This window comes from Typopeltis vanoorti, chromosome 12 (assembly GCF_054136105.1).
Source record: "Typopeltis vanoorti isolate ZY-2024b chromosome 12, IOZ_Tvanoo_1.0, whole genome shotgun sequence".
Lineage (NCBI taxonomy): Eukaryota > Metazoa > Arthropoda > Arachnida > Uropygi > Thelyphonidae > Typopeltis > Typopeltis vanoorti.
Window position 1 is genome coordinate 22,571,280 of NC_143560.1, and position 12,278 is coordinate 22,583,557.

The 12,278-nt window shown below is 36.6% G+C and overlaps 1 protein-coding gene across 1 annotated transcript in view; it reads right to left on the reverse strand.

Moving 5' to 3' along the window:
* LOC150100629 (ubiquitin carboxyl-terminal hydrolase 3-like) overlaps positions 1 to 12,278 on the reverse strand; it is a 301,152-nt gene that overhangs the window by 94,768 nt on the left and 194,106 nt on the right. The window lies entirely within an intron of this gene.

Consider the following 12,278-nt stretch of genomic DNA (forward strand, 5'->3'; position numbering starts at 1 on the left):
TAAGCACTCCAGACAATAATTGTCCAGACACCCCTATTGTTTGAAGTTATGGAACATTCCAGGTTTGTTAATAACATAAAAACCTGTGTATAGATAGTAGGAAGCAGCATTTCATCGTAGCAATTGAATGCAGATGGTATGGCAACATGACATGAACTTAGTAAATTCGAGAGAGGTATCATGACGGACTGTCACATTGGCATCATGTCCATACACGGCATTGCCACTCAACTGGAGCATTTCAAAATCAATGGCTGGGCAATATGATCAACAAAAGGAGATGTCTTGGTATCACTAGTGCAAGAAAACACCCAGTGTGGTCACCAAAAATGACTGACAGGGACAGGAAGGTATTAAAACAGGCAGCATGCAAAAACCGGCTACAAGCGGCACTGACCATCCGTGACGAGCTCCAGAGAGCCAGTAACACCCTGGTGAGAACTAATACTGTATGAAATTCCATTTACAGAGTTTCCATGGAAGAGCAGCAGCACACAAGCCGAACATCATAACAACTAACAAGGTAGCTCATCTGGCCTGGTGCAAAGAGTAAGTGAACTGGACAACTGACCAGTGGAAAATGACATTCTTGAGCGATGAATCAAGGTTCACCTGTTTCTAGTCTGGTGGCAGGGTGTGTAGGCAGCCCGGTGAATGCTTGTTGTCACAGTGTGTTGTACCCACAGTAAAGTTTGGTGGTGGAGGAGTAATGGTGTGGGGTGCATTTAGATAGTTTGGAGTGGGACCACTGGTTGTTGTCCATGGTTCCATGAAGGCAGCTCATGGAACCTTGAGCTGATATTACTACCTTGATATTCTGGATAATCAGGTGCTACCTACACTGTATGGGTTTTATACAACGGACCAGTGTTACTAATTATCAAGATGACAATGAAGGAACGGGTGTTAATTGACTGCTCTGGCCTGTGCAGAGTCCTGACCTCAACCCCACTGAACACCTGTGGGATGAATTAGAGTGGCAAGTGAGATGTAGAGCAGCACATCCTAGATCTATTGCTGAACTTAGCGTTGCTTTGATGGAGGAATGGGGACAAATTCCACATGTCTGCTGCACATTGGTGGAAAGCCTCCCTCAAAGAGTACAGGAGATGATCAAATCCAAAGGTGGACATACCTGATATTAGGGTTTGCCTGTTGGTATTTACTGTAAATTGATAAAGTGTCCAAGACAATTATTGGTAGATAGTGCAGACTGGAAGGAAGAAAGATCACATGGCAGGAAGGAAATAGAATTTATACACCTGCTAAGAGATAATTACTTAAGGCAGCAAGTGACAGAGAGGAACTAGGGGTGGGAAAGTACTGGACCTGGTCAAAGATCAGAAGAGCTATCCATAACCAAGGTGACCACACTGCCTCCAATTGGTGAAAGTGAGACATTCATTGTAAAACACGAGGAACATTCTATCATAAAGGGGTATATGTGGAACTACAAGGCAGATGATTATGAGAAGCTCAAAACTGTGCCATGGCATAAAATAACACTGCAGGGTAAGGATGTTAGTAGTGCATGGGAGATAGGGGTCATCTAGAGGTGGCAGCATTAAATTGTACACCTAGGGTAAGGAGGGTTAATCAGGTAGGAGTTAGATGAGTAATATCATTAAGCATGAGCTGCAGAAGAAAATGCTGTGGAGTATATATAAAGAGAAAGGTGACCAGCATGGCAAGGGAGGCAAAAAACCAGATTATTAGAAGAATCTAGCCAAGCAGGCCACAGGAAATCCGAAAGAGTTTTTTCATTATGTGGCAAGTAAGAAGAAGAATGACTATGAAAGATTAACTTTAATAAGTGATGATGGTCACGAGTAGACAGAAGTGGATAAAATAGTCGAGTTACTGAGTGACCACTTTTCTGGGGTATATCATCCGAGTGAGATTACTGCTTTAACCTGTGTGACACACACCAATGTGTGAAGAGAGGTGGATGAATTGGAGGTTCTTAGAATATTGCAGAATCTCAATGTGAATACAGCTGTGGGATTAGATGGGATATCAGATAGGGTTTTGTGAGAATTTGCAAGGGAACTGGCAATATCTGTGACTAGGCTCTTTAATTTAAGTTGCAGCTCTGGTAGAGTTCCAAGGCAGTGGAAAGAGGGCAAAATAATTTGCATAAAGGAGGTTCAGACTGTAGTAGCAAATTAAAGACCAATCAGTATCTCAGGCATGGTGGTAAAAGTACTAGAAAAATTGGTCAAAAAGATGGGTAGATAAAAGCATAATACTGTATGAGGGTAAATATAGCTTTGTAAAGGGCTGGCCATGCATTAGCAATTTACTAACTTTTTATAACAGAGTAACAGCCGAGTTGGATAAAGGAAATGGCTACACAGGGATTTTGCAAAGGCATTTGCAGAATACCACATGGTACTCTGTTACACAAATTAGAACAAGTGGGGATGAATATGACACTGGTTAAGAAGGTGGCTGCTGGAAAGATATCACAAAGTGATATATGGAGGGGCAGAATCAAGGTGAAAACAGGTGACTAGTAGTGTCACACAGTTCAGTGCTGGGACCATTGTGGTTTAATTTGTACATAAATGATATAGAAAATAACCTGAAAGGAAATATTTAGTTGTATGCTGATGATGCAAAATTTATTTTATTTATTTATTCTTGCAACACAGAAAGAGAAAATCTAGAGATTTTCTCTTTCTGTGTTGCAAAGGCAACAAAGTCCTTTGAACAATGTGGCAAGATATTATGCCATAAGGCTCTCATGATGCTTTGAGTCACCTCTTGCCAAGATTCATAAATATTTTGAATGGCATCTTTTATGTTAAATTTCTTCCAAAATTCACTCAAAGTCCAAGAATCTTCTTCTGCTGCAGCTTTAATAGCTTGAGCAAAAGTTCGTCTTAAATAGTAAGCCTTGAAAGTGGAGATAACACCTTGATCCATCGGCTGCAGAATTGATGTTGTGTTTGGAGGGAAAAAATGAATACTGACATTTTCATCTGTAAGTCAATAGAGTTGGATGGCCTGGCTCATTGTCTAATAAAAGCGAAATTTTTAAAGGAATATTACTCTTTTTACAATAGCTTTTAACTTCAGGGCAAAAACAAGTTTTAAACCAGTCTTCGAAAATTGAACGAGTCACCCACATTTTTTATTCAAATGCCAATGAACGGGTAAATTGTTCTTTGTGAAGCCCTTAAGAGCTCTTGGGTTTTCCGCTCTGTACGTTAACAGTGGCCTCAATTTTAAATCACCTGATGCATTACCTCCTAGTAAAAGTGTCAATCGGTCTTTTGACACTTTATACCCAGCTTGTGTTTTTTCCTTCTCTGCTAGAAACGTGCACGGTGGCATTCTTTTCCAGAACAAGCCAGTCTCGTCAGCGTTAAAAATTTGATCATCTGTATAGCGTTCCTTCTCAATAAGCTCCTTCAATTCATTGGGAAATAATTCTGCAGTTTTAGTGTCAGCACTTGCGCTTCCACCTTGGATTTCAAAAAGCGTATGGAGTCCCATACGCTTTTTGAAATTGTAGAACCACCCGCAACTTGCTATAAACGTTTCACTGGTTGTACCTCCTTCATTTTCGCTTTCATTTTCTTTTATTTTGTCATATAGACTTGTTGCTTTTGCCTGGATTATCATCTTTTTTCAAAAAAGACTCAAAGGAATCTTTTTTCAGATTACAATCTTCAATCCAGATCATTAGAAGGCGTTCCATGTTTTCCATCGTAGAAGATCGATTTCTCATGATCACTTTTGACATATAAGAAGCGGTGCTCATTCCATGTTGTTTAATCTTTTCTTTGCCCTGAATAATTGTTCGTACAGATGACTCATTCATTGAATTCTCACGTGCTGTTTTAGCAAACGAAGCGGCATTGTTGTGACATTTTATAATTTCAAGTTTCTTCTCTAATGTCAACCACTTGCGTTTTTTTGTTACTCCAACAGTCTTTTTTTTTTTTGTTTTGTCTCTTTTTACTCATACTTAATTAATAAAAAAATATTAAATACTAATATTAACGTAAATAATAAAATGCCGTGGGGAAAGAACGTGTCTACGTGAGAACCAATCAAATAACTACTGCATAAACATGGCTCTCGACTGTCACTTGCGGTGCGCGGAGTAGCCGGTCAGTGTTAACAATGTTAGTGTAATAATAAAAACCGCGTTAGACCAAAGCCCACGTTGTTCAAAACTGCGCTACACAAGGTATTCCTGTACTTGCAAAACAAATTTTCTGCTCACTGTTACACTCATGAAATACTTAAATTTAAACTGAAGATACTAAACAATGCCAACTTCCTTCCTAATATCCTTATTTTTTGATGATTCTGCCACTGTTCATCTATTTACTTTCTTTTTCAGAACTCTCATATCTGTTATTCTCCAATCTTTGAAATAGTGTTTTATTTCTAATCCAGTTCCCAAGATCTGTATCATAAAACTGGTTCAATACTGTCTTGCATAACAGCTAGTTTAGTGATCTGAAAAACCTTTATATTCCATAAAAACTTAATTAGTTGACTTCCTACAATGCCAATTTTGCTAATTCTGTTGCCTATTTTCATATTTAATTTGCCATCTTCACTGTGCCTCAATAGTTGAAATGTTTCCTAGTTCTACAAGTTCTCCATTCAGGATGTTAACAATGTTTTCAATGTTCCTGCCTATTTTCACATATTACAACAATTGTTCAATTTAGTTACAGAATCTTGCAGACTTGTACTAGATTTATTTAGAGTTGCATCATCTGCATAAAGTAAAAAGCTGGGATTAGCATCTGCTATTTTGATATTAGGTTTAATGCCATTTTCCTTCATAACGTGTATCCTTGTCTCACACCTCATTTAACATCAAGTCAGTTTCCTGTACCCTTTTTAATTCTGACTTAAAACTCAAATATATGCAATGCTTTTTCAATATAATCATAGCATTTTGCATGCTACAATTTTAACTATTAATGTTTTATACACCCTTTATCTTTATTAGCAGTATACAGTATAATGATGAGCAGCCTGAGCAGTATTTTTTCAACAAACATCTGACAACATGCAGAACCACTAGTTGGCTGAAATACATATCTTGAAAAATATGATTGAACACACTCATAAAGAAGATTAGAATGAACATGCAGAATGCTATTGTTGCATGTTAATCTGAAAAATATCAGTTTATTTTCTGACAATGGACATGCAAGAGTTGTATCAAGTAATTAAAAAACGAACTCTTAGTGTTGTAGGTTTCTTGTTAGATAATCCAAGAAACCTGTACCAGACATCAGCACTGATGAAAATGCCATCCATAAGATGAAAAACAGAAAAGTCTAGTAAAGACAAGTTTAATGTTGAACCATTAAAATTTTGGACTCTAAGAACTGTTTCCTAATCTAAATACCACAAAGCATTATCATTAATGAATCCATTTTAGATCAATGGATAAATCAAAGTTGATTTTTTTACACAAGAAAAACTGTGAATCAGATATAAACATGCAGTACTTAATCATGATCTTCAGATTGACTGCATACAATAAATCAAACTGCAGAAAAAATTAGTCACTGTGCTCTTACAGAACAAGGAACACTGAACAAGCATTAATACAGTTAAGTCTTTGACTTGCGTGGTTATTTTGTTCTGAAGATTCCTGTGCAAGTTGAAAATCCGTGCAAGTGGAATTGTGCTTAAATACAATGCATTTTTAAGAAATATGTTCAATTCAAAGATTAATTAAAGCTACAATATTGTGTTTATGAAAAGAAAACTGGGAAAATGAAAGTTTATTCAGTATCCTGTCGAATACATAAATATAAAAGCATATGCAAGAAAACTAAAACAGTATTATATATCATTAAGAACATGTAATACTGTATGTAGTTAGTACTCCTGCAACTTTCCCAGAACACTTAGTAATGAAACACCTCTGTAATTCTCACATTCAGTTTTATTTGCCTTTTTATATATGGGTACTATGAGAGCTCTACTCCAATCATCTGGACTATGCAGTGCAGCTACTGTAAGACTTTTATACCTCCATACCTGAGCATTTCTGGTTGAATATTATCTACTCAAGCTGCCTTACCACACTTCACACTTTTGATGGCTTTTTCTACTTCAAGTATGGATATGTATTCCTGATTGCATGCCTGTTAAGTGTTTTTTACCACTGTGCTGTCACATTTAGCAATTTTTTGAAGTAATTGCTCCATACATCAAGGATATCTTTTCCTCCAGTTTTCATGTCACCTTTATCTCTAATTCTTTTTACAGCACTTTTTCTTCCATTTCTGAGCTTTTTCAACATAATTTTGCTCCAGAATATTTTGCACATTCTTGATATTTATTTTCTATGTTCTTACCAAAGTCCTCCCATGACTTTTGTTTAGCTAGTTTTACACAGTGTTTAAAATTCTTGCATTTGTCTCTATATTCTCTAAGAGCACAAGCTGACTTATTTGACAGGAACTTTTGATATGTTTTCTTCTTTTCCTTCACAGCCTCTTTAACTTCGTGTGCCACCATGGTGTTCTTATTTTTGTATCCTTGAAGACAACCTTACCACATGCCTCTTCGGCTGAATCAATCAATGTTTTCTTCAGGATTTGCCACTGAATCTCCAACATTTTCTTCCTGTTCTCAAACTCTTTCATTTTTTCTTGAATAATGTTCGTGTATTTTAATCTACAGTTCAAATCTGAGAGTTGCTCAACTTTGATTCACTTTAAAACTTTCTGACATGTTCTTCTTTTCAATATGAAATTCAATTTTATTCTGCTCAAGAATAAATGGTAATCACTTACAATTTCAAAGCCTCTGTACACTCTGGTGTCCTGCACCAGGGAGAAAACATCACTATCAACAAAAACATAGTCAATGAGACTTTTCTTATTCCTTGCCTCTTCTCTCCATGTGAATTTGTGCACATTTTTATGTTGGAACATTGTGTTAGTAATAACCAGTCCATGTCCTGAGCAGAAATCCAACAAGTATTTGCCATTATTATCAGCTTTGCTCTTTTCTCCAAAATTTCCCAAAACATTTTTGTATGTCTGACATTCATTTCCTACTCTGCTATTTAGATCCCCAACAAGGACCAACTTTTCCTTTTTCATTGTGTCAGTTGCTTTTTCTAAAGCCTCAAAAAATCCCTCCGCTTCTACTTTAGTAGAATCTACTATGGGACCATAGGCAGATATAAGTCTCATTGTCCAGTTACCCATTCTCATATTTGCTCACATCACTCTACTTGAAATTGCCTGACATTTAAGAAGATTAGCCTCATATTTAGTGTTGAATACTATAGCTACTCCTTTTCCTTGATTGTCATTGCCTGAATATAACATTTTGTATTTTTTACTCAGAAAAATCTCACCAGATTTTGCCTTTTGGTTTCAGTCACTCCCTATTATGTTGATCTGATACTTATCCAATTCCTCAGCTAGCTCCATTTCATTGTCATTCAAGGCTTCCTATGTTAATAATACCGATCTGGAATTCTGGTGATGTGGAGTCGGAGTGTGTTTCAGGATTTGTTCCAGTAGCTGACCTTTTGCTGTTCACCCTGGCAAAAACAATGGGGGCATTGTTTAACCGGGCAACGTCATAACCAGCATGAAATTCTGTCATACTGTACCATCATTTTATATTTTGGTTTAAGCCAATAAGAATACAATTTAGTCAGCTAAATCCCAAATTGCCAGCCCATCCTCGTTCATTCAGTATCCAGGTAGATACCTAACGGGGTACACCACGAGAAGGTGAGGATTGGACATTAAGGTCAGAATCCCTGGTTAGTTCTCTGCATTCCTTTAAAAGGTATAGCTGAGAGGTATCCTCTCAGCTATACATCTTTGACTCTTTAGCACCCCAACCATACTTTATATACTTAATAATACCATATAGTGGGTTTATTGTATGAGTGCATTTAGACACAATAGTAGATATACTTTTAATTTTAGATAGTCTTAAAAAAGTTCTCATCTCAAGCAGACACTAGAGATGAAAATCTTTGTTCCACTAAGAAGCCTTGCAGCACTGTTGTTGATGATATAAGTGAGGATAGCCTAACATTTGAAATATCCATATTAAAAAAATTATTCAACAATGGACCAGAGAATGAGAAAAAAAGTTGAGAAATTAAAAGAAACTCAGACAGGATAAGAGAAATTAGCAGAACAAGAAGCACAATAGAGATGAGTTAACAAGGACACAATGTAAGTCAAGTCAATTAGTCACATGAAATGGTATGGTGGTTTACTTATGAAATTTATGAATGTCAGAGTCAGTGCTTGGAATGGAGTGAAAATTAAAGATGTGAAAAATGTAACTGAAAAACAGACAAGAAAAGTAAAAGAGGAGGTGGTGATGCATATCAGAACTAATGAATTTAAGTAGTGATAAATATAGTATTGAAGAAGATGTGAAAGGATTGCTGGAAGAAGCAAGAAAGAAAAGAGAGAGAGAGTGAAAATTGTTAGCTTATTACCAAGATACAACAGTACTGTGTTAATGAGGACTATAATAGCAAATGATTCAATGTGCAAGCTGTGCAGAAGAAATGCGCATGAGTTTATGGATGCATAAAGTGAGTTTGATGGTAGAAAAGAACTTTTATAATAGAGTCTTACATAAGAGGGATTGCCTGCACTTGAATGGCTTTGGGATCAGAGCCTGGAGAAATTATTTATTCATGTGAGATCTAATGCAAGGAGCTAAGGGAAAAGAAGAACAGTGAAAATGTTAAGTTCAGCTGCTGTATTTAAACATGACAATGATATGAATGTCATTGAACACTGTTATGAAACTAGTGAAGGGAATAGAAACATACTTTAGGTTCAGAGTTTGTTTGGCTCTCTGGGGATAGAAAAGAGTAAGTTACCCAACAAGGCCATGCAGATTGCAGTTGTAAGTGTATGAAAAAAGCCAGGAGGTAACTTTTTACATCTATACACAAATGCAAGGAGCAGCAGGAACAAAGGGGATTTAGTTTGCGGCTTTGGTGAATACAGTTTAGCCTATGATTATTGGCATTAGTGAAACCTAGTTCTCAGATGTTACACTCAGGAATAATGACAGAAGAAACAGGAAGGAAGTACTACTACTAATGACATCTGATGATTTGAGTCTAGTTAAGGTAGAAACTCATGAAAGCAGCAGTTAATAACGTCCTATGTAAGAATGAGTTTGAGGCTAATGAGATCAAATATATCGTTGGGGGATTGCTACAGATCCAGTGATTCATTTGCTGGAGACAATGAAATGCATCACTAAATTACCTTAAAGGGTATTAAAAGAGTAATCGTTATGGGTGACAAATTATCTGACTGATTGGGTAGAACAGAAATCGCATAATGAAAATGAAGAAAAATTAGAGCTACTGTGAGACAACTTTCTCAACCACCATGTAAAAGAAGGAACTATGTCAGAGAGTGTTAGATTTGATCGCAGTGTCAGAAAGGGAGTCTCACTTAAGCATGTGACAATTTTTATCAAGTTAGTGATAGTGAGCATGCCATACTGGTTACGTGTTCAATTACAAAACTTAAAATTATTACAAACTTAGGAAAATTCCATCTTTGGTCCCATGGTACCAGTTACAGAATGAAAAGGATATTAGCAATGCATGAGAAGCTTTGAAAAATGTGTTTGAAAAATGGCTAAATGAGGCAGTGTCTGAATGTATCTTTAGAGTTCAAAGAATAAATAAGGTGGGATAGAAATGCATGTGCAACCTTAAGCATGAGATCCATAAAAAGCCGATATGGAAGGAATATTTTGAGAGTGAGAGAAGTTATGAAATATATAAGGTACAAGCTGGAAAAGTTACAAGTATTGTACAGAAAACTAAATCTCTAAGTGTGAAAAGAAATGCAAAATTTCTTTGAGCCAATTTCTTTGGCCACCCAACAGAATTTTATCATTATAGAAGAATTGCTTCACTGAATGCAGATGATGCCTGTGTGTCAGAAGCAGATGGCACCATTCCCATAATGGGTGCTCACCTTGCTAAGATCTATCAAACTAGGGTATGTAACAGAGCACATGCTACTATTACACTGGATGAGGAGATAGAGGTGCTTGAGGAGGAGATTCTAGCTGTTGCATAAGATGGATAAGAATTTGGCAATAGGGAGAGATTAGGAATCGTCACATCTGCTAAAGCAATTTTTAGCCATACTGGCTAAGCCCTTAACATATGTGTATAATTTGTGCCTCAGCTCAGGTAAGATCCCATAGGCAGGGAATGAATGCATGATAATCCAATTGCATAAGGGTAGCACAAGAACTGATGAGTACAACTGTTGACCTATTTTAAATTAAATTAAAGATAACAAGAAATTATAATTAAAAAAAAAAAAAAAAAAAAATCAGCTAATGCCTTTTTATTCCCGTATACGGGAGTAGGCAAGGCCATTTAGCCCTATCTAACTTTTGGAGACTGAGTGGGCAGTTCAATCTCCACTGGTACCAATCAGAGATAGATGGCCCAAGGCGATCACTAATTAAGTGGTGCACAGTGAAGAGAGACGGCTCAAATGTGCCGCCATCTCGTGGTCCCTAACCCCAACACAATATATTTAATGTCTGAAATAACGTGGGTTCTACGGTCGATTTTCTTGAGTTTACAGGACGAAAAACCCGAGTTTCCGGGAGGAAAAACCCGCTTGCCCGTGCCAGAGATCGACTAACTCAGGAACTGGTCGAAAAAAGGCTTAGAAAAATTTCCTCTAGTCGCCGACTAGGCTCGAAACCAAGTCTTCTTTTGTGCGACCAAGCGCCGTGGTGTGCAAACGCCACATCCACTGAGCTACACAGGCTATACAAGAAATTATATACTTGGTTTAATCCTTTATCCAAGTGTAAGCAAAGTAGTTTGCACTTTAACTATTTTCAGGACTAGTGCAACTCATTTAAAGAAGCTAAGACTTCACATTACTTGCCTTAGTATCCCACAATGAAAAGCAAATCTCTTTGTGGACATATATAATGCATTATGGGAAGGGTCACTAATAATGCATAGCATTATACAGGTCTGCAAGGAGATGTGTTTTGCATTATGGGATACTAAGGCAAGTGATGTGAAGTCTTAGCTTCTTTAGACAAGTTGCCCCAGTCCTGAAAATAGTTCAGGTACAAACTTGTTTGCTTACACTTGGATAAAGGATTAAACCAAGTATATAGTTGACCTATTAGTATCTCTGGAGTTGCTATGAAGATTTTAGATAAGTAGGTAAGGACTCACATACACAAATGGGTTGGCTATATTTTTAAGCTATACTTTGAAAGAAGTATAGCTTACAAAAGTATGAGTATGAGTTTACAAAAGAGTTTACCCTTTCCACCCATGGAAAGGATGCAAAAAAGAGTTAGAAAGATGATATCTAATTAAACATAATATAGATTTTACTTACAAATTTTTTAAATTAGCATTAGATCCACATTAGATTAATAATTATATTATAAAATAGTTATATTATTTTAATTAAAAAACTACATTCTATAGTTTATTAGTTATCAATCATGGCTTACATTCCAATTTTTCAAGTTATTAAATATAATATCAGGATTATGGAATGTAGGTTACAAGAACAGATTGAAGATATGTGGACTGCGGACACTGATAAACAGGAAAGAAAGAGGGATGATATGATTGGTCTATGAAATTCTGAAAGAATGTTATTGGTATCACAATGAAATTTTTTAATGCGAAAGGTGGGAGAGGAAAGAGGTGAGAGCTAGATTCTCCTCTAGAAGAATCTATTGAGAAGAGAGTTAATGGAACAGTCAGCCTGTTAACGTAATTCATCTAGTGAGAATGAGTTTGGGAGAAGGTATGACAACTGGGCAATGTATGGCCTCTCTCAATGAGTCCTCGACTTCCTAGAACTGGTAGATAATAATACAATAATAATAAGTGGTCGTGGAGACTGAGAGTTGTAAAGTGCCCTCCCTCAATGAGTCCTTGGAGGCATCATGTAATAATAATAATAAATAAAACATTTCATTTAGTATCACACAATCCAGATAATATAAAAATTTGATACCTGCATTAAGCATACATCTAGAAATGCTAGAAAGTGACTTACCATGCTACCAGATCAGGAAAAGCTATAGAATGGCATTTGTGTGTGTGTGTGTTGGGGGAGGGGAGGGTGTTATGGGATGAGCAAGTTCATTAAAGAATTCCAAGTGCCAAAAAATGGAGAAATACTAAACATATAAAGTAATAAAAATTCCATATGCATTCTCTTGACTGTATAGTTACCAACAAGCAAGAGAATGCTTGTATA